This window comes from Pavona decussata, unplaced genomic scaffold (genome assembly GCF_977016875.1).
Source record: "Pavona decussata unplaced genomic scaffold, jaPavDecu1.1 SCAFFOLD_184, whole genome shotgun sequence".
Classification (NCBI taxonomy): domain Eukaryota; kingdom Metazoa; phylum Cnidaria; class Anthozoa; order Scleractinia; family Agariciidae; genus Pavona; species Pavona decussata.
This window is the reverse complement of record NW_028145593.1, coordinates 33,836-55,000: the sequence shown is the minus strand read 5'-3', so window position 1 is coordinate 55,000 and position 21,165 is coordinate 33,836. Positions and strand designations below refer to the sequence as shown.

General features: G+C 37.5%; 1 pseudogene across 1 annotated transcript in view; it reads left to right on the top strand.

The window, feature by feature from the left end:
* The window catches only part of LOC146462774 (uncharacterized), a 21,229-nt pseudogene extending 1,144 nt beyond the window's left edge, over positions 1–20,085 (top strand). Inside the window, exons 1-20 of the transcript XR_014857020.1 lie at positions 1–318; positions 4,278–4,741; positions 5,574–6,774; positions 11,018–11,657; positions 11,807–11,890; positions 11,988–12,071; positions 12,271–12,333; positions 14,212–14,277; positions 14,376–14,549; positions 14,645–14,719; positions 15,277–15,333; positions 16,019–16,366; positions 16,560–16,725; positions 16,876–16,923; positions 17,014–17,088; positions 17,364–17,435; positions 18,032–18,111; positions 18,240–18,348; positions 18,457–18,501; positions 19,635–20,085. The exon at positions 1–318 is cut by the window's left edge and continues 1,144 nt beyond it. The product of XR_014857020.1 is annotated as an uncharacterized LOC146462774 (transcript). The remainder of the gene's footprint in view (positions 319–4,277; positions 4,742–5,573; positions 6,775–11,017; positions 11,658–11,806; positions 11,891–11,987; positions 12,072–12,270; positions 12,334–14,211; positions 14,278–14,375; positions 14,550–14,644; positions 14,720–15,276; positions 15,334–16,018; positions 16,367–16,559; positions 16,726–16,875; positions 16,924–17,013; positions 17,089–17,363; positions 17,436–18,031; positions 18,112–18,239; positions 18,349–18,456; positions 18,502–19,634) is intronic.
* Positions 20,086–21,165: the final 1,080 nt, after the last annotated feature.

Below are 21,165 nucleotides of genomic sequence, written 5' to 3'. Positions count from 1 at the left end.
GACCAATCAGATTAGAGAACGTGTCGATTAGCGCGGATGCTAAGGCATAGGGACGCCTTGTTGTTTTTCACTTGTCGCCATCTTGTTTGTATCTGCAAGGAAGTTAAGATTACGCGAAGATGTTGTTTGTCCCTGGTTCTCGAGTTTACTGTGTAATTACTGGCGCTAGTCGTGGCTTTGGAAGATCCGTAGCTGTCGCTTTAGCGCGTCAGTGTGCTGATCATAAAACTGAGGGACATTTTATTCTGGTGTCACGTTCTGAGGAAGGACTCCAACAAACGAGAAATAAAATGATCGAGATTTGCTCAGCCACCGGAGGTAAGCTTATATTGTAAGTTATATTACATCAGACTATTTCTGTACTGCCTTCTTGAATACACGAAGAGATTGATTCCCATGAAAGCTTCCACGTGTTCACGACAAAGTTCACTACTAAGTTTAGTGAACTCGTCCACACTTGAAGCGGTGGGACAATCTGTACCATTTGAAATATCTGACATGGTTGGTCGAGAGGAAGAAGAATGAAAATCCAAATAATGCTCTCAACCGAAAAAAAAAAACAAACAAAAAAAAAAACATTGCAGCTGCAGGTTATACAGCTGTAAGTGTCCAGTGAAAATAGAGCTTTCGTAAGATGCAGGACTGCTAGGGGGTGGGGGGGGGGGGGGGAGTGTTGACTTAGCAAATCAGTGGCAGTTTTCTATGATCTATACTCTCTAATTAAAATCTGAACAATAGGCCATTTTCATGATGGCGTCATTTGACTACAACTACCAGAATTCATTTCGTTTTCCTTTTCAAATTCAAATTTTGTAATCCCTGAGTGGACAGCAAAGAACAATAGCTCTAATTAGCATGAGAAAGCAAAAACCAGAAGGATTCTGGTAGTTGTACACTGTAGTCAAATGACACGTTAGTGAAAATGTCCTATTGTATAACGCAACTAGTAGTAGTGTACACTGTCAACCAAAAATCAAGGTTTATTTCATTTTTGTGAAATAATTCGAACTTGCATCAAATTGAGAATTTCCATAGATTTCAAGTTTCTAGACAACTTCTGGTTGGAGGAATGTGTTTTCATAGAAAGGTATTGTGAAAAGAGAAAATAACGTCACAATGGTGGAAACTATGAGTATTTTGAAGGCCGCATGTAACATTTGCAGTCTGATTGGCACATTTTTGAATTTCTCCACTTCAAGTAACAAAACACAAATTTGCTTTCTCTCTAAGTGAAAAAAAACTTATCAGTTTTCTTTGTCTTGAAAACTGTGTCTAAGAATTAAAAAATAAGTAAGTTATAGTAACCAACAGCAAGCTATTAAGGAGACTGATCATATTTTACCTTTATTGTAAGCAACAAGGTCAACTACACGTATGTCTTTTTTTAGGCCGTCTTTCCTAAATTTTTAGTCCTTACTGAGATGCAAATAAAAGACTGAGTTTCTTCAAATGCCCACAAGTTCAGAGCTTCCATCCCTATATAGGGTATTGTTTTTAATTTGGAGAGCTTGTCCTTAAATTGCAACATTGTTTTCAAGATATGATCAGACTGTGCTTTTGAGACTGAACATACTGTACATGTACAGTTCAGCATGCCTTAGTGCAGATTACAAAATTCTGAGTGTGCCAGAAGTGTGCATAACCTGTGCATGAGCTGTGCTTAACGTGTGCTCAAATTTGTGCCAAACTCTTGTTGTGCCAAAGCTGTGCCAAAGTTGATCGAGCTTGTGAGTTTCGCTTTGTGGTTTTTCTGCTTTCACAGTGTGTTCATGTTGATAAGTTCTACATTGCTACATATTTACATTGTACCTAAGTTGTTAAAAGACTGATGAGACATTTTCAAAACCGTTACATCTTCTTATCCTCGCAAGAAAACAACGTCTTAAAATGAATAAACGTTTGCAAGAAGACAATCCAAATTTTGTTTTATACATGTACAATAACGTGGAAAAAATATGACCGGAAAAGGCTTTATTTTCTGTTGAGAAAGCACTTATGCATTGCATTTGGCATTGCTTTCATTGTCTGTACTCTTAGAGCAAATAGCTACAGTATGAGCCAATCAGCACACTGAAATTTTGACAGTTATTGTAAAATGATGCATGAATAAACACCAAAACATGAGACCAAAGCTTTTAAACTACTGTGGAATATATTTTTGAGGTTCAATTTTTTTTATCCATGGTTTCATTTTTAGTTTCCTTTGTTTTTGTATATGGTAATTAATGTATGATAATGAGTATGAAACAAGGGAAAATAAATAATAAACCAAGAATAAAATTGAATCACCACATATTCACTGCAAATGTAGCTACAGGGAAGGTCAGAAAAGGACCTTTTCAGTAACTGGTCTTCAAAATTGTATACTCCAAGGTTTTGCTTAAATTTCGTGAGACTCTGGATTTTTAAAGGGGCCATTTGGCACTGACTGTAATTAAAAACTCAGTTGAATGGGCCAATTGTTTCCCTTATTAATTTTCATTTATTTAGTAATCTGCCTGAATTAGCCTTTATTATGCTACACTGTGCTTATGGATAACTTAATTGTATGACAAGAAATAAAGCGTCATTGTTTCCAACAACAAACCCTCTGTCTAGAGTAAGCAGTAAACTCCCTTGGAACCTGTCCTATCTGTTGACATGTAGAGTGTCATCTTGGACAATTCAAAGGGAAATATAAAACCATGCCTGCCCCCCTTCCCCCTCAATTTTGATTATTGAAAAATAATTCATTTAGCTGTGTATGTAAATTCATCATTGATTTTGGGTTGGGATTTGGATTTTCTTAATGATTTCTTTTGAAACGTCAGATTCAATATTAGACAATTCCAATAAAGTAATTAAAATTGTTCACCACTTAACATGTAATTTTCTTTTGGAGTGCATAATAGTCAGTCTGTGACTAGCAACCCATTTCTTAATGATCTGGAAGATGAGTTGGAGGTTTTTTTTGTGGACATTAAGTGCTAACATGTACATGTATAATATCCATCTGGGTATTTTCACTGGATGGCAGACACTAGTATGGATAGTGACTTGATCTCTCTGCAGATGAAGACCATATCATGTCACATGATCAGTACTTACAGTCAATCGTACATGACAGCCAACCAGTATTTTTGAAACTGAACTGAGTTTTGAAATTTACAAGTCAGTTTTGAACATCACCAGTGAGATTTCAGAGTTCCCTTTGATAGAAAATTCCCTAGTTTATTGATGGTATTGTATAAAGCTTATTAATGAATTCTTCTTTACATTACAACCTCTAGTACATGTATTTCAAAACTGACATTAAATTTATTTCCAACTGAAAGTATTTTTGAATTTTTTTTGTGGTTTCACTGCCAAGTTTTGAACACTCAATCATTGGTTTATACAGTTAATGCATTTTTTTTTTTTGGAAAGATTTCAAGAGAAATCTTCCAGATTCCATTCAAATGCCAGACATTACAAAGGAGAATTTGAATGTTCATTTCATTCTTTAAAATACTGGTCATGCGTGATGTAGATTGATTGAAAGCCAATCAGACTCAGACAGAATTTAGTGGTGAACTGAGTGAGAAGAGTTATGAGTACATTTGGCATCACAATGGCGAGGGTGAGAATGAGAAATATGGTACAATTGGTGCAAGTATATTACAACTGTAGCTGTCTTGAGTCATAAACAGTGTATGTCCCAGTTCAAAATTTTATTCATGAGTGTTAACATTTGCTTATGATAACTGTAGTTGGTTTATTTTAATTAATGACAAGTAATTCTGAAATGATTGAGTGTTCAAAACTTGGCAGTGAAACCACAAGCCATCACTTGAGTTTTGAACATTTTATGGCATCATTTTTATGGTCTATTAATTTTAACAAATAATGATTTCACAAGTGCATTGGATATGGATAATTGTTTTATTGAATTTAATAATCAAGAATTATTGCTACAGTGTAGATCTTGCTGATTTTGCTTTGAAAGAACAACCAGATGTCAATTTGTGAACAGTAAGGAGTCAGTTACGAGTACAGTGTACATTAATTTTGACATCATAATGGCATGGGTGAAATGAGAAATACTAGTAGCTGTCTTGAGTCAATTCTGGGTCATATACTGTACAGTGTACATGTATCTACCAGTTCAAAGTTTCATTCATGTCAGTGTTAAGATTTGTTTATGATAATGACGTGTTAATTAATGACAAGTAATTCTCAAATGATTGAGGACTTTGTTTCTCCCAAACCTAAATGAGGAAATTAAGATGTGTCTTCATTAAGCTACATTTTTGTTTCAGTTCATGTTATTGTTGCCAGTCTTGGTGAGATGACGACATTGGAAGAAACTGTAAATAAATTGCCTTTAGTAAGATAATTGAATTATAAATACATTTATACTCTTCATTCTTTCAAATCTTACAATGTACTTGTAAATAATTATCTTTTATTATTACATTGCTTAAGCTCAGGGCATACATACAGTATATATTTGTCCAAATTTTGATTTTAACTTCTTTAATGGTAAACCAATAATTATCTTTTAAATTAATTTCTGTCGGAGGTACAGGCTAGAAAAGAAAATACAATCAACTCCCTTTATTGCAGACACCATCTGGGACCTCGAGTTAGTATCCTTAACAGCAAGACTGACTGTAATAGCGGGAATTTTAATATTCCAGAAGATGTCTACAATTTATTTTTTCCTCGGATTTAGCTGCTGTCTGTATTGTCAGGGTGTCTGCAATAGTGAGGTGCCCACAAGGTGAGAGTTGACTGTATGTTTCATGTTCAGCGACAAATTGTACAATGAGTTTTAACTGCACCTTATGTGGTGATTGTACATGCTTGGGAAACAATAGAATTTTGACAGATGAAATCACACTCAGATCCTACATTGTAAATCACCATATCACAGTCCAAGTTTAAGTTTACTCATAAATTCCAAAAGTTAGCAAAAAAGAGAGACTGGCCTACAGGTAGTGAGAGCTAATCTTAAGGCGGGCCACACTTACAACTGTTTAAGGATAAAATTACTGTTATAATTACAGTTATTACAATCAAAGACAGAACAAATAGAATTAAGTGGAGGTAGAGAAATCACAAGTACGACACACACAAAAAAAAAAAGAAAAAAAATTAACGAGTTGCAACTAATTGGTGAGACCTATTTTCTGCACTATAATAGGCGTTTCAGTCCATACAAGCAGAGTTCATTTCAGGATGAATATTTCAGGTCTGAATTTGGGGGTTCTTTTGAGGGCACTAATTACAGATGAGTGTACAAGTTTGTATGTCTGGAATATTAAAGTTCAATTATTGGAAGGCTTCAGTCATAACCACTAGAACCCATAACTTTATATAGTGCAATTGTTAGCTCACTTTTTGTTGTTTTAGCTCAGATTTGCTGGTCAGGGTTTTTTATGTGGCCTTCAATGGGTGGTAACTTGTTAGGCTTTTTTTGGTCCAGTTACAGCCCTTAATTCGTTCAGAAAACATTGCCCCCAGATTTTATTTTGGCTTAATTTACGCACTTCATTTTGAGTAAAACTTCATGATTAAGGCAAGTGTTCAATTCCATTTTTATCCCCACACAGCAGGAGATGAAAGATTAGAGCAACTGTCATCAGCAGAGGGAATTTAAGGGCACATACCAAAAACCTGGCCAATCTGATCAGCGAAAAGAACGAAAAGCAAGCTAAACATATCTGTAATGTTTGCTGGTTTTATGAACAGAGTTGGTATTATTTTTTTTCTAAAGAAATTTGAGTGCTGATGTTTAGAGCATTAATTAGCCCTTTTGTCAGCATCCAATCTTGAAACATCACCACTCAAATTGAGCTTAATGGTGGCCAAATTACCAAGTTTAGTTATCAACTCTGTTGATACACCAAACGTTTGTTTCCACTCCCCACCAACACGGTTACCACAGTTTCTTTACAAACCACCCCTCCCCCCCCCTCCCACCTCTTCTCTATCTAAATGCACTTTAGATTGGTTACTGGTACATGTATATGCCTCAAGTTAGTAGATTTGTTACACAAGATTATCCTGCAAAATGACATGGAATATCACCTGATATTTAGCTGACGAGGCTGCAGTCACTGAGTTTGCTGAAATCAGGGGATATTCCAAAAGACTGAGCAGGATAACTGTTTAATTATTCAACACATTGAAACCAAAGACCTCTCAGTTTTATTGCAGAAGAGTTTGTGATTATCTTGACTTTGCCATTTTTCTCCACCCAACAACTAATTGCATTTAGTATAAATCTACTAGTGTTCTTTTACGAATGCCATCCTCTGATTGGCTACGCTACTCGCTATCTATTCTGTGATAGATAGTGAGTAGCGGTTTTCAACAAAATGGCGACCGCTTCGTCGCGTTTTCGAAGTGTCTGCAATGAGGAAATAGATAATTCACTTGCTTACAGTAGTTTGGACCGACTAGTAGATTTTATACTAAAACAATTCCCTGGTGAAAATCTTTTTAAGATCCTTGAGGATCTTTAAAAGATCTTTAAAGATCCACATGAGGATCTTTTGTGGATCTTTTTGAGGATCTTTAAGGATCTTAATTTATATCCTCAAAGATCTTGTAGGATCTTGTAAGAACCTTGAAGTCCCTGCAAAGAACCTTGGGGATCCTGCAAGATCTTTGCAGCCTATGATTATGTATAAATGAAATAGGCTGAAAATAAACATAAAACAAGGATAATTTAATGGGAAAAAATGGAAAATGGTACAAAAATACCTTTAAAACAGGTTTAAAATAGGGCATTAAATGTATGTCATAAAAGTTAAAGTGCCACTACGACGAAAATTTTTACTTCTATTTTCGCCCTTTTCGTGTTCCAATCCATTTAATGAGTTCGTAATTGCAAAAATAGCTATTAATTAGCTTTATACAAGCTTACTGATCCTGGGAATAAGTGGCCGAAAACCGTCGAAAACCCGTCCGCCATTACTCCGACGGCAAAGTGACGCCCGTGGTGATTCTAAACTGCGGTTGTTTGTATGAGATCTTTGTGTGACGTCATACGCGCATCGAACATCGTGCGTTCCTTGCAAGAACTCAGTAAACCTCAGTAATCGCAAGTCCTAAAGTAAGTGAATAGGCAAGATAATTTGTAAGATTCGCCATCCAGTTTGATGAAAAGCGATCTAAAGGACAATTTTACCGAATATCTCGGATTATAATTTCCTTGGCGGTGGATTTGGAGTTGTATGACTGTTAAGTATACGCTTCGAAGACACGCGAACAGCTCATTCAAGCCTGGGATTTACATGTAAAGCCGAGGAAGAAACGAATTCACTCCGGCATTTACTCAGCAACTGTATTGGAGGTAGACATATGGTTATTTAATATTCTGGGTATGTTTTCTATTTGGGATTATAAACAGAACCTAATCACTCTTCACAGAAACACTTGAGCAACAAATTATTGAATAGGATGGATAACTCCAGACCAATACATGTTGATGTTATGTTGGTGGCGTAGATGGTGTTCGCAAGTATCAACCAAAGCTGCACAATGAGTCATGAAAAAAAGAACTATTAACCTCGCTTTTTAAAGTTCAATAAAGCTTTGACAAAACTAAAACGATGTATAATTAACTTCAGTTGAAAAGTGGGTAGCTATAGCTGTAATCTACAGAATATTTGCAATATTACAATACTACAGGGCTGTAATCTACCAGGTATTACCTGGTTAGATCCTTTCCTCATTCCACAACAACTTTCAAGCAGTAAATGAAGTAATCATGAGGGGCCTAATATTTTAAAGCCACAGTCCAAGTAACATTCAACAATAAATTGTTGCAAAGCCCTGAAATGCAGCTGGAAAACTAAAGATTAATAAGAAAGTTTAGGAGGACAGCTGAGGAGGAAACCTTAGTAGGCTTGCCTCATATCTCACCCATTTTTGTTATTTCAATAATATTTGTTCCTTGGTCAATGAGGATGTGTGAATCTGAGTGAAACAAGCAAACCAGCCTCTTGATCTCATTTAAAACTGACACTATAATTGTAATCATTTTACATGTTGAGTGTGAAGATCCAGCATAACACTGTGCTGTAACAGTATTGTGTATTTTCCCACAAAAGCACACAATGTTCACTAACATAAAATTGAAATATTATAGTTATGAAAGAATGACCATCCTTTCCACAGATATACCTTAATTATTCTTGGAGATTCTACCAGAAATGAGACTTGTCTTTTTTCTTTGGTGTTTTAAATTAAGAGCCAAAACACTTTAACCTAAATTTTCACACAAACCACAGCTTATTTTTTGTTTTTGTTAAGTGACATGAACTTCATTTTTTTCTCTCTTGTAATTTTTATCTTACATGACCCCACAAACATTTTCATGCTTTATACTTATACTATGTGTTTGTTGTTTTTCTATTCTGTTTAGCTTTTTCCGTCTGTCAAATAGCGCTGGCTTTCTTATGTTGGATGCTGATATCTGTGGGTTTTTACTTTGGCCTTCAGAAAATAACCAGAACCAAGAACAGGGCCAGCTTTATATATCAAAGCCATTTTTTTGTGCCAATAATACCACATATTTACTTTATTTCATTTTATTTTTATTATAATTGTTACTATTATTATTTTTTTTCTTTGGGGGGGGGGGGGGGGGCTTTTTTGTTTTGTTTTTGTCGTTGCTGTTATGACATGTACATAACACTCAAATCTCCCTCACTATGAACAAGCCAACAAAATAATTGGCCATCAGTAAATAATTTCCAAAATCCCTTCACTGTTTATATTAATGTGCTTGACCTATATCCAGGAGATTTTTTTGAAGACTCTCCTATCATTTATGTTGGCAGTTTCTAGGATCAAATTTAAAGGTACGCCTTTTTTCTGTGGCCATCTCTAATAACCATTTTCAACAATGAGAATACTCAGAGCACAAGAATGCATGCCATGATCCCACTGGCCAAAAACCTTCCCTGTATAAAGGCAAGTTTACCCTTGAAGTCAGAGGCCAGTCTTGCTGTCTACTCTCACCATGCCTGCAGCATTGTGGTTCTTGATGACATGTGTATGACAGCAACTTTTCAAAAAACCACACACACACAGTCTGCATGCATTACCAGTACCTACTTGTCATATTGATATGATATCAATGCTAAATATTGCAAAAATTTGCTAGTAGTTCTCCTCCTCTCCCTTCCATTTATAAATTTGCACATTATGTACAATGTAAACCTTGTGTAAGATCCTGGCCCATTCTTCTGGACAATGTATCTTCTGTAACTGCGAAAAATGGCTTCATGCTTCCCTAGACTAACCCTAATAATATAGATCCCAATATTTTAGATTCAGGAAGTGTCGTTGACAGATCTAAACTAAAAGCTAAGTGAGATTTACTATGGCATTATCTACCATGGGTAGTCCTATTTACCATGGTGTGCTTAGGTGACCTTGTTGACGCCTTTGTACTGTCTCTGGTATATACCAAAACAGTGCAATTTATTATGTTGTACAAAAAATGCTATAAAATGTTGTACAAAAAATGTTGTACAAAAATGCTATAAAATTGGCTGTCCATATAACAGACTTTGCCAAGAAAACAAAAGAAGGCACAAATACAAAATTAATAATTCAAACACAAAGATGAAATTTACCAAGCTCTGGTAGTTTTCCACACTCTTTAGAATAGGGTATTAGACAAAACACTGTCTCATAATTTTGTCAGTTTGGTTCATTTGTTCTCTTTAGTACAAACTAATACGGTTTAAATTGTAGATATTATCTTGACTTGTCCCAGAAGATAACTTTCATGCATAATATTCACTGCAAGTCTGCACAAAGGTGCAGTCAAAGCATATTTACAAGTGATGTTGAAATAATTGCTCAATAATAGTATTATAATTAGTCAATAACACAGACCAAATAGGATTGCCACAAGACCTTCTTGACTCACAGAAATCAGTGATGGTTACATTACAGAATTTTGCAAGTTGGAGTGTCAGCAGGTCCACATCAGCTGGAAAGTTGCCTGCAAATTTCTTCTGACCTGTACTTTCACATATCGTGTGATTGTTTCAGTATATAGAGATGAATTTTTCATGTCAATGTCACAATCAGTTTAATTAAAATTGCTCATTTAATACAGATCGAAAATCTCGCCTTGCTGTGTATTCTACAGTCGGCGTACAAGTCTTTCAGAAATGTGTTGGGTGGTTTGTAGGAAGAGGGCATTCGAAAAACTCGAGGCAGTTGATTGTCAATATTATACCACAAGCAATTATTACTATTATTTTTTTAATAAAATGGAGTATCTATGCACTTTTATTTTACCAAAGCATGACACTTATAGGAAGTAGACGTAATGAACACTAGACAAACAAAGCATTACAATGAGCAATAAACAAAACATACACACCACCACTCCGCGCCACTTGCTTTCATTGCACGCATTCACGAAAACAGTTCATTTCCGATTAGTTATCTTGGCTTAATCGCCTCACTTAGTCCCTCGCTTTACCCTGGAAAAGTGAGCATCGAGGCAGTAGCATTGTATGGCAGTCCTTGCGTTTGAGTTTCCCACGAAGCAGCTGTCGAAGTCGTCGAGCGGATATGTCTTTAGTACTTCGGTGCGATGTACAAAAAGACGATTTGTCTGAAGAAATTAACCCCTTTTGACGTATTTCAGAACCATAATGTTCAAACAACCACCATTAGGTTTCTCTCGGGTGTCCACAATACGTGTGCGTTGTAAAGACGGCCCTTGAGCCACTGAAATAAAAAGAAGTGGCTTCTATCAGTGAGATCGAACATTCGAAAGCGGGCCATGTTGTTGTGCGCGTATGACGTCATATTCCTGTCGGTGCAACTAGATCCAGCTCTCTATGTAGTTAACGGCCATTTGTCGTTCGAGTAATGGCGGCACAGCGAAGCTGAACTTCGCGTTTAAAATAACTGGTCTTCCCGTTGGAATTTCGATGTAAAATTTGGCGTGGTAAGTATTTATCACTTCTACTTTCCAAAGCTGAAGAAAAAAAGGGATGCAAAATTTTGATCGTAGTGGCACTTTAAAGGTATAGGGTTAAATTAGGACTCTGCTGGTTTATAGATCCAGAAATAAAATAGCTATAAACTACACGTAGGTTGAAAATAGGTGACGGTTTAAACAGCACATCCTTGTTCTAAGCCTAGAATTATCATAGTTCATGTGTTTTAATTAGTTGTAGCATAGTGAAATAGTTTTTATGAATCCACCGCTGACCATTTACAACAGTTCAGAGCTGATAAATTGCGCACTTAGTTTCCAAAAGTGAAGCTTCTACGTTGATAGAATTAATTCAACTTTGCCCCGAAATGTTGCAACACATCGAGAGGTTTTCGCGCCCTTTTTGTTTATTGCATGTGATTGACAAATGTTCCCTTTCCTTTACCCTTTTTTTTTTGTTCAGATTCTCAATTATGTGTCGTAGGGTTTAACTATTATTGTACTCGGGCTTGCTGGATATGAGCTGAAGGATCATTCGTCAGTTGGTCATTGGTTATCTGTCATAACATATCCTGCGCGCCTTCGTTAAATAATTGTTACATATTGTTGTTTTACACCTCTGCGTGTTAGCTCCAGGCCAGTCTTTAGAACTCTGACAGCGAAAGGATAAAAGCACAAACGGGAGCGAGATAACTTGAAAGCGAAAACTCAGGAGGTAAATCTCGTTCATCTGATCTTTTCATCTTTTCTTTTTTTTTTTTTTTGGGGGGGGGGGGGGGGGGGCTTTGGTATTGTTGACGTGGAAGGCAATTGACTGAAAACTAAAATTGTTTGTTTGTTAACTTTGTTTTCTTAATTCCCAAGCTCCTTCGCATTGTAAGAGAGCTGGCGTTTGTTATCGACGACATGCAATCCCGCGAGCAGAAGAAACTCCCTAAACAATGGCAGGTTTGTCGCGTAAAAATAATTCACGTTATGCTTCCATCGATTTTCTCGAGAGAAAGACAGTTACCCTTTAAACTGTTCCGCGTTTTTTTATTTTCAGGTAATCAGCAGGTTGCAAGAAGAGCTTTCGTCCACAAAAGCCAACCTGGATCAAACACTGCTTCTTGAAGTGAATGATGAGTTGGTAAGTCCCAATTTTGTTCTGTCCTTCCCAAGTTTCTGGCAAATCCCGGAATATAGATGCCAAAACCTGGCGTTTCTCGCCAATTCGCGGAACAAAGTATTTACTGACATCCCCGAAACAGTCTCTATTAGAGGTGCCACCCCTCGTAACTGATGTTCAGGTTTTTGCTGACTGATATAATTGTATGAATCAATCACAGGAAATAATGAGCAAGGGAAGTGGAAGCACAACAAAGACTGAAAGTAACACTTTTCTCGCAATGGTCTATGCTTGGTTCCTTATTTGATTAGGACGATTCGTCTATAGATATAGAATAACAAGAATACGTCAATCAAGAATAGTTACATGTAGCTGAAATTTGGAAAAACAGTAGGCGTTGAAGACGAGTTTTTACATTATAGTACTCAGCTACATGCCTTTTTTTTTTTTTTTTTTTTCGGAGATAACATTTTTTAGGTTTTTCGTCAGCGCGCCAAAAATGTGGACTTTTCAGTAAACAGGGCCCAGTTGTTCAAAGCCCGATTAAGCTAATCCTGGGTTAATGTGAACTTTGATTAGAGTATATTTACTAATCCATAAGGATTCGCCAAAACGATTTTTGTCCTTAAGTCTTGCCTTAGACTTTTCTTTACCATTAGCTTAAAATGAGCCTTTAAAATCATTTTTAACGAGCGAGATGAAAACCTCGGTTAACTTTTGATCGTGGATTAGCGTTAATCGGCTTTCGAACAACCGGGCCCAGGAGATTTTTCCAGCTCACTGGAGTGAAGGAAACCCCTATGAACTGCGCGGCTGGGCAGCTATAATGACTTTGTCATTTTTTCCTTGTAGGAAGGTGTATGTTTTTCTTTTGCCAGAAACACAGCACCATGGAAAATCAGCTTCTTCTGAAAACACCCTGTCTACGCTTATTTAACATTTATCCAACAATATGCTCGCGTTGTTTTTAATGTTCCACGTGTTCTCGCGCCAATGACGTTTACAAGAAACAAGTATACCAAAATCGCCAAGATCACGCACTGCAATTATTGTAGAAGAAGAAGAAGAACCTTTATTGATTTATAACGCTCAGGGTAGCCCCTTCAGATGGAAAAAGCTCTCTGTTATCAATGGGAGCCCTGAGCACGACAATGTACTAAAACTACAATATACATATACATTAAACTAATACTGATATTAAAATAGATAGAAAACTATGTACGAATAAAAATTTAGAAACAAATAAATACGAAATACCATCAAGATAGTTTGTTAAAAAGAGTGCAAACATAGTAGTAAAAAGATCGTTTTGCGATCTCAGTCCTCACAGCAGGCGGATGTAAAAGGTTGCTTTGTCTATAGTGGCGCGCGCATGGATTATATTGTTACGTTTAAAATATCCTTTAAATTATTGGGGACATTGACCTTGCAGGCATTTCTTAACAAGTTTAAAAACAGCTTTACGACGGCGCTCCTCCAGTGTGGGCCAATTCAGAATGTCCATTGCCGGGCTGCTGCGCACAGTTCTTGCAACTATTCTGGCAGCACCGTTTTGGAGGGCTTCAAGGCTTTGTTTGTGATCTTGTCCGCAGCAGCCCCACACACTTACACAGTATTCTAAAATCGGCCTAATTAAACTACAATAAACTATATTTGCACTCTCTCTAGAGAGGCTTCTACGAAGCCTGCCGAGCATTCCTACGCGTTTCCCCGCCTTTGAAATAAGGTGCTTTATTTGCTCGTTCCAGCTAAGGCGGTCATCAAAAACTATGCCGAGATAAGTGAAGTGAAAAACCCGCTTAATAACATTGTTATTTAAAGTAATAGAAAAAGAGTTTACGGCAGATAATCTAGGGGCAGTTCCGAAAAGCATAGCTTCAGTTTTTGATACGTTAATAAACAGACTATTGAAAGAAAGCCAGTGTTCAATTTCAGAGAGATCAGCAATCAGCTTGTCTTGAATAATAGAGGCTTTAGAGGATGAGCAGTATAAAACAGTGTCATCAGCGTACATCAAAATACTGCATTCGGACACTAACTCCGGTAAATTGCATCCTGGCCTAACTCGCTCTATCCAAAGCTAGCTCGCTGAATAGTATCTTCTCGAGGATTAGTTTATGACAGGTGGATATATTAATTAATAAGTTGTCTTGGTTTTTAGGGCAAAACTAAGAGCGAACGAAAGAACGGCCAGAAAACAAGGACAATGACAAGAAAGACAAGTGAAGTAAGATCATCCATATTTGATTCTATTTACAATCTATCGTGCTCTTTTGGCAAAGACTGAGATGGCTATGAGCTGTTAATTTCCCTTACTCGCTGCAGATAAACTTATCGTCGGGAAGAAAGCTGTTACTCGATGACCAGTGCTGTTCGAGCGTTGTGCTCTCCTGATCACCGGAATCAACAGTGGAGGCCCTATCAGACGCAATACCATGCAATGCCTTTTGTAGTAAGTGTTCCCTTTATACATCGCTATCATTAAGCAGCTATATCTACGTAACTCACGTTACAACCGAATTTTAAAACAGCAAGTAATACCCCACAAGAAGTGTTATAGAATGTCTAAGGGTCGATTTACTCTCCTTTCCTAGATAAGTGTCGACGAAGGACAACAAGTTCACGGAAAGAGAAACTCCAAAGAAATCGAGGAGCAGCTAATACCACTTGTGAGTGAAAGATTTGCCACGTAATTAAGTGCTTGCCCTGAATTCCAGTGAAGCAAGGATGTGTGTCACTTTTAAAGAAAATCTACTCTGCCTCATTTTTAGGCAAGAAAATCAAAGAAATCCATAAATACCCAATGGTAAAGGTGTAATGACTATGGGAAATATTTGGTCAAAGGCTGGGTGATCTATATAGATGAAAAGTGGGAACCGATTTGAAATTTTGCATGCATTCACTATTTAACTACGAGCCTCTCTACTAATGCGTTTGTGGGATGTACGAACGTTGACATAATAGACCCCACTAGCTTTCATCTCATGTACTTTTATTTTTGTTTGCTTAGTATTTTTTTCTTTTGTACTACAAAGGCTAGTCCATGGCACCTCCCTGTCCCAACTAGGACGGTCTAGCGATCTAACCAGCCTAGATCCCTAGCACTGAGATAGGGAGTGGCAAAGAAATATATAGTATAACCCATGGCACTGTTACCTGTGAGCCCATTTAGCTGCAGCGAAATTGTATTTGATCACCTCCTAATATGTTTGTCATTGCTTTTAAGAGTACCTCAACACCCGTGAAGAAAATGAAAGTTAAGTTAACCGAAGAGCCGGAGTCGGTGAGTAACCACCCTATCATTATCTATTTGACCGCCGACCGGTTAGCTCAGTTGATTGAGCATCGGACTACCGTGCGGGAGATCGTGGGTTCAAACCCGGCCGGACCAACACTCAGGGTCTTTAAATAACTGAGGAGAAAGTGCTGCCTTTGTAATGACATCTGCAAATGGTTAGACTTTCTAGTCTTCTCGGATAAGGACGATAAACCGTAGGCCCCGTCTCACAACACTTCAATGTTCATAACCCTGTGGGACGTTAAAGACCCCAGACACTAATCGCAAAGAGTAGGGCACGGAGTTCCCGGTGTGCTGGTCTGGTCTTTGTGCTGTTTCATGATTTCATGGGTTGGGTGGGTAGGATGAGGTCGCTAATGGACATATGCTGATGTAAACCGCATTTGAATATATATGAATAGAAAATGCGGTATATAAATGCATTATCATTATCATTGAATATCGCTGTCAATATTAAACTTATGCCCGATTCTTTTAGCAGATGCCCCATAAAGATACCACCCACCAGTAATATGACGCCACCAGGAGCGGCGGAGACGAGAGGGCGACAAGAAGTGGACGTTTTCGAAGAAAAAACAAGAACAGGAACCTTCGGAAAGACGTGAGGTAAAACGAAGAACGGCTAAGTAGAAAGGAATGAATTATGTTGATTACGCAAATGGTTTACTAGAAAAAAAAAGTACGACTGATAAGCTGTTTTCCTTTGCAGGTATCCAATGACCTGTTTGTTGCTGTCGCGTGCAGTAACTGTGATTGTTTCTTTTTTGGGGAGAGTACAGAACACGGAAGGTGGCACTTTAACAATAAAATTTTCGGAGCGAATTGTTGGACGAAATGATGTGTTCGGTTGCCCGCCCAGGGAACGGTGGAGACCGTGGACGCTGAACAGGTGTTCATCACTGACCTGGAAGCGGAGGAAGCTAACACAAACCGGCTAACATTGCCCAGAATACGAGAAGTCGAAGCAGCATTTCCTCAGTGCAAAAAGGCATTAATAAAAAGACTTAAGATTTTTAAGGTAATTACCATAACTTGATAGCTGACATAACAAGCCTAAAAAGTGTGGTAGCTGGGAGTCACCAAGGATTGGCCACCCAAAGAGAACAAAACTAAAAGAATTTTAACCCTATTATTGTAGTCATTTCGACGTACTTCTAAAGTATTCCCCCGGTTTACCCTATTACAATTTCGCAAAATTTTCTGCTCGTCAGGTTCAAGCCATATGGAATGACACTTCCGCCCCTTACCGCACTTTCCCAACTGGTGTTACTTGGAAGGATGTCAAAACACTGGAATTAGGGATGCCAGACATCCACGAATCGGGTGTCTCTATTTGGGCCATCAACAACTTGGAAAAGAGGATGGCTAAATGATTCAGTAAGTCGGGTTTTATTGCGCATCCACCAAATTTGAAAGGAACAAGATTCGTTCTCTTAATTTTCGGTTTCGCTTTATAGAAACAAATGCAGAACAAATTTACACTCTCTTATCTTTACCAGTTTCTAATAGTCTCCTTTAATATAAAAGGTTATCAATGCTTACATGACACTATTAGAAAAATGGGCCAACAAAAACGTAAGTATAAAATGACTGTTACGGTAAATATTGCTTCACATCGTGAGTAGCAAGTAAAAGTAGTTTAATAGCTTTCTTTTACAATTGCAGGGCAAGTTTGTTATCACTGCGAAGAGGTTTTTTTTCTTGGAAAGGACTAGGCGAGGAAAGCCCTGGCGCAAAAGGGTAAGTAGGTGACATGCACATTCTATTCATACCACTTTGAACGTGCAGAATTGATTTTTTTGAAAATTGTTATGCATAAGGTATACGCAAGGTTTCTTTAAAACTGTTAATGGAAATAGAGGAGAAAAAAGGGCGTTGGTCATTTTACAGTAAGACTATTGTGTTCTTCTATGTTCAGTCTTAACTATCCGTCATGTAACAAAGAAGAAACTGTCATAGTTATTTATCAAACAATACACTTTTTTGCAATGTCTGCTCATTGCATTTGGTTACAGCTGGACATTTCGACATACAAGAAATTTGTGTTCCCCTGTCAGGCTACCCAGCGATATCATTGGATACTAGACGTAAGCATACTTAAGGGGAATTACGGGCTCAGTTACAAAAAATAACTGCCACTGATAACAATCACCTATGACAAACTGAAGCTCATCGCCTTTTCTTGTAATAACTCATCATTTTCAGATTTACAAAAGGACCATGGACATAAACAATTTATGGTATAACCAGGGACTTCCATCTGAAAAAGACGGGGATTAAACCCCCAACGGAGGCTAGGGCTTTGGGTGTGAATCAAACTTTATTTGATCCTTAAAAGGCATGCATAATTTCAAAACAGACCGACCAATATATAAGAGCTACGGTGACCTAAACGGTATAATCGATGTTTGAATGCCTAGACCACAATAACTAAGAGTGCTTGTTATTTCCTCACGCTAAACCTTAAGCGATAGCTTGATGAAAGTGTTTGCGTTCGACCCGTCTCGGATATACAAAGTGATAATTTATTGTAATTCGTTATTAAGACTTTTAAGAGATGACATGCATTTTGACTTACTCCTTTCACATTTCAAATAAAATGTCGTTCAGGAATTTATCACATTACATTTTACTAAATAAAGTTATAGACATGATAACATCTATCAATGCCTTGCTTTCGTAGATAATAGACTTGGAAAACTGTACAATTTCCGAAGTGGATCCGGCGGGGAGAAGTAGCCCAGATTTCTTCGACGTAGTTCGGTACGAGATATACTGTTACTTGTGAAAGTAACTTGCACCATAGATACGTTTGTGTCAATCTCAGACCTAACTGGTAAACCTATTCACATTGATTATGCTCTGTATTAACTTCACAATTTCCTTGCAAGGGACTTCCTAACTCAAAGGAGCGAGCTTGAGGGACGTCACTGGACTGTTTGGGCCATTCCTCACCTCTTACAGAACGATGATGTCAGCTGTGGAGTGTATGTATTGAAGGTGATCCTTTAGACTGTGGTCTGCTTTCTTGATACTTGAACCGAAATTACCATGGATATGGTTATACTCTGACAGGCGTTAGTTGACACAGTTACTTTTCTTTCTAAGATCGCGGGGTGCATTACAGAAAGAAAGGAAACCGCATTCCAACAGGTATGTATTAACTGAAATACTGTACTTCATACTCCTCATCACCCGAGCTAATTTTTAAATGTCATAACTGCGATGTAAGCAGAAACAGAACAAAATATTTAGTCAATTTTATCCCAACGAGCCGACTTACCAGCTATAAATCGAGAATGACGGTCAATTTGTAAGGGACCAGTTACTTGGCCATCCGTAACTCTTAACTCAGTTACATCAGTTACATTTGCAAGGAAATCTCTAAGTCCGTTGGTATAATGCACAGATTTCGTTTGTTTTTGTAATCAAACACTAAAAATATCTTTAAATTATACCTTAATTTATCCCTATTTAACTTATTGTACTACAGTTTGGTCTTCTACTTATGTAACAAACGTAAATCGCATTTTTTTCTTCAAAAACGAGCTGTGCGAGCTATGATTGACAAATTCTTATCACCTTGCACCTTCTGCACCTTTATTTGCACAATTGAATATCCTAAGTATTTTTAAAGTGAATTCCCTTTATATTGCAAAATTTATGTTTTCCTATCGCCAACGTTGGCTGCCCTCGCCCTTTTTAAATTTATTTCCGACTAGTGGTCAAATTCATCATTATAATACTGTCTAGGACCTCAGCTCATTTTGGGCCTCACACCTGCCGAACTAATATCAAGCAATTTACTATACTCTTTAGAGGGCCAAGAATATGGAATGCTTTGCCATTATCAATTACGTCCTCCTCTAGCCTATCCACCTTCAAAAGAAAGCTTCTTGATTTCCTCAGTTAATTGTATGAAACGTCCGACTTTTTTATGTCTTTATAGCCTTACCACCGTATGTTAAAAAATCTATTGTAAATACAATGTCTTTACTAGTCTTACAGTCCTAACATATCTCCGAGGAGAACTCTCAGTATAAGCCCGAGGGTTTCTTAAGGTCTCCTCGCAACTTCTTACTTCTTCCTTTACTGTTATTACTCACTGTAAACTTATGTAATATCTTAGTCTAGTATTTACTGTGACTTTCTGTGAATGTATGTCGTGGTGAATAAATAAATGAATAAATAAACTTGGGCAAAAATGTAGTTCTTTCTGCAAATGAAGTCAATTGCGTAATTCAGGGAAAAGTCAATTAATATAAATACTTTGTCTTCCCCTATAGCATGACATTGATGACTACAGATGGCAGATTGCCTACAGGCTGCTTAATGATGGCAACTGGTAGACATATTTTTTGTTAGGTGTCAATGGCTTATAGGCCGGTAAAAACTTTGTATACTTTAAAGTGGTAGAGAAGTAGAGCGGAGTTTCTGGAAATGTTTGTAAAAGCAAGCATTTCTTCAAAAGTATAACAGTGTATCCAGTTAACGTGCTTACTCTGAGCCCAAATAAAATGAGCAGTGGGAAATCGTATTGCGAAATTTGATTTTGTAAAGACACACAAAATTGTCGATTCGGAATTGCAGGAATTTTGCCTTACCGCACAAGGCATATATGAAGGGAAAGGCGTACAGAAAGGGCAAAACAAGAGCAAATGTCTCCTTCGGCAAAGTTCATTTTAATTGTGTCGCTTGTAAGGCTGCTTTTGCTTTCAATGAATTCTAATAATAAGGTGTTGATTGTCCCACTCGTGATCACCAAGCTCATTGTTTGAGATAAAGCAACCCTGACGAGATAATCGGCCGCTTCAGCATTGCAATAAATGCTGGTTTCAAATTTGCTGATCGCAATACAGTTGATGGGAACTTCCACGTTTTCCGTGATCTAGCCAGCACACCGCAGAGGTAGGCTATCTGGCTATACTGAGTACACAAAGCAACGTTCATTTCAGTGGGCGGGAAGCTATGCAAATCACTGATAATTTCATGTATCGCCAGAGTTCAAAGTTAGTAACAGTTAGTAAGGGGGGTCTCCTCGATAAGCCTAGAAAGGCTTCTGAGTGTTCCTGCTCAGTGCTGTCACCACAGTGATGAATGAAAAATTGTAATAGTTGTTGATTTTGGGCAAATAAATAAATAAATAAATAAATAAAAATTGGCTGAAACCAAGAACAGTTACGCGAATGTTAAAACAAGAAAGCTCCGCGTCACGGAAATCGTTCAGCAAAACCCAATGCTGAGTCACCCTCAGAGACCGCAAAAAACACGACAACTTGAACCGTACGCTAACTCGAAGTGGTCTATTGTTCCCTCAGGTTATATTTGCTATGATTTTCGCTCGACTTCCAAGGTGTAGTGGGTCAAAAAATACTATAAAAAATTAAATTTCTATCTGAATTAAGTCAGGCTCACTGATGCATCTTGAAAGTATTGTACGGTGTCTTACAGGACTGTTCCTCTGTTAACCATTTCGCCCATTTTGAACAATTTTAATACTTTGTGCGTAGTAAACACGTTGTTTGAAAAGCAATCACATGTAAACGAAACAATGTATCCGATATCCGCTCATTTTATCCCATCTCTCCCAAATTTATGTTACTTCGTTTTGTTAGCAAAATAACCAGTTTGGGTTTTAGTCTTTGTGCGTTGTAAACACGTCGTTTGAATAGCAATCACATACATGGAAATGAAACAATGTATCCGATCTTCGGTCATTTGTTCCCATTTCTCGCAAATATTCGAACTCCCGCTAACTCGAACCTTTGAGATACGATAAGCGGATAGAGAGCAATGAACACTAAATTACTTGGTTTC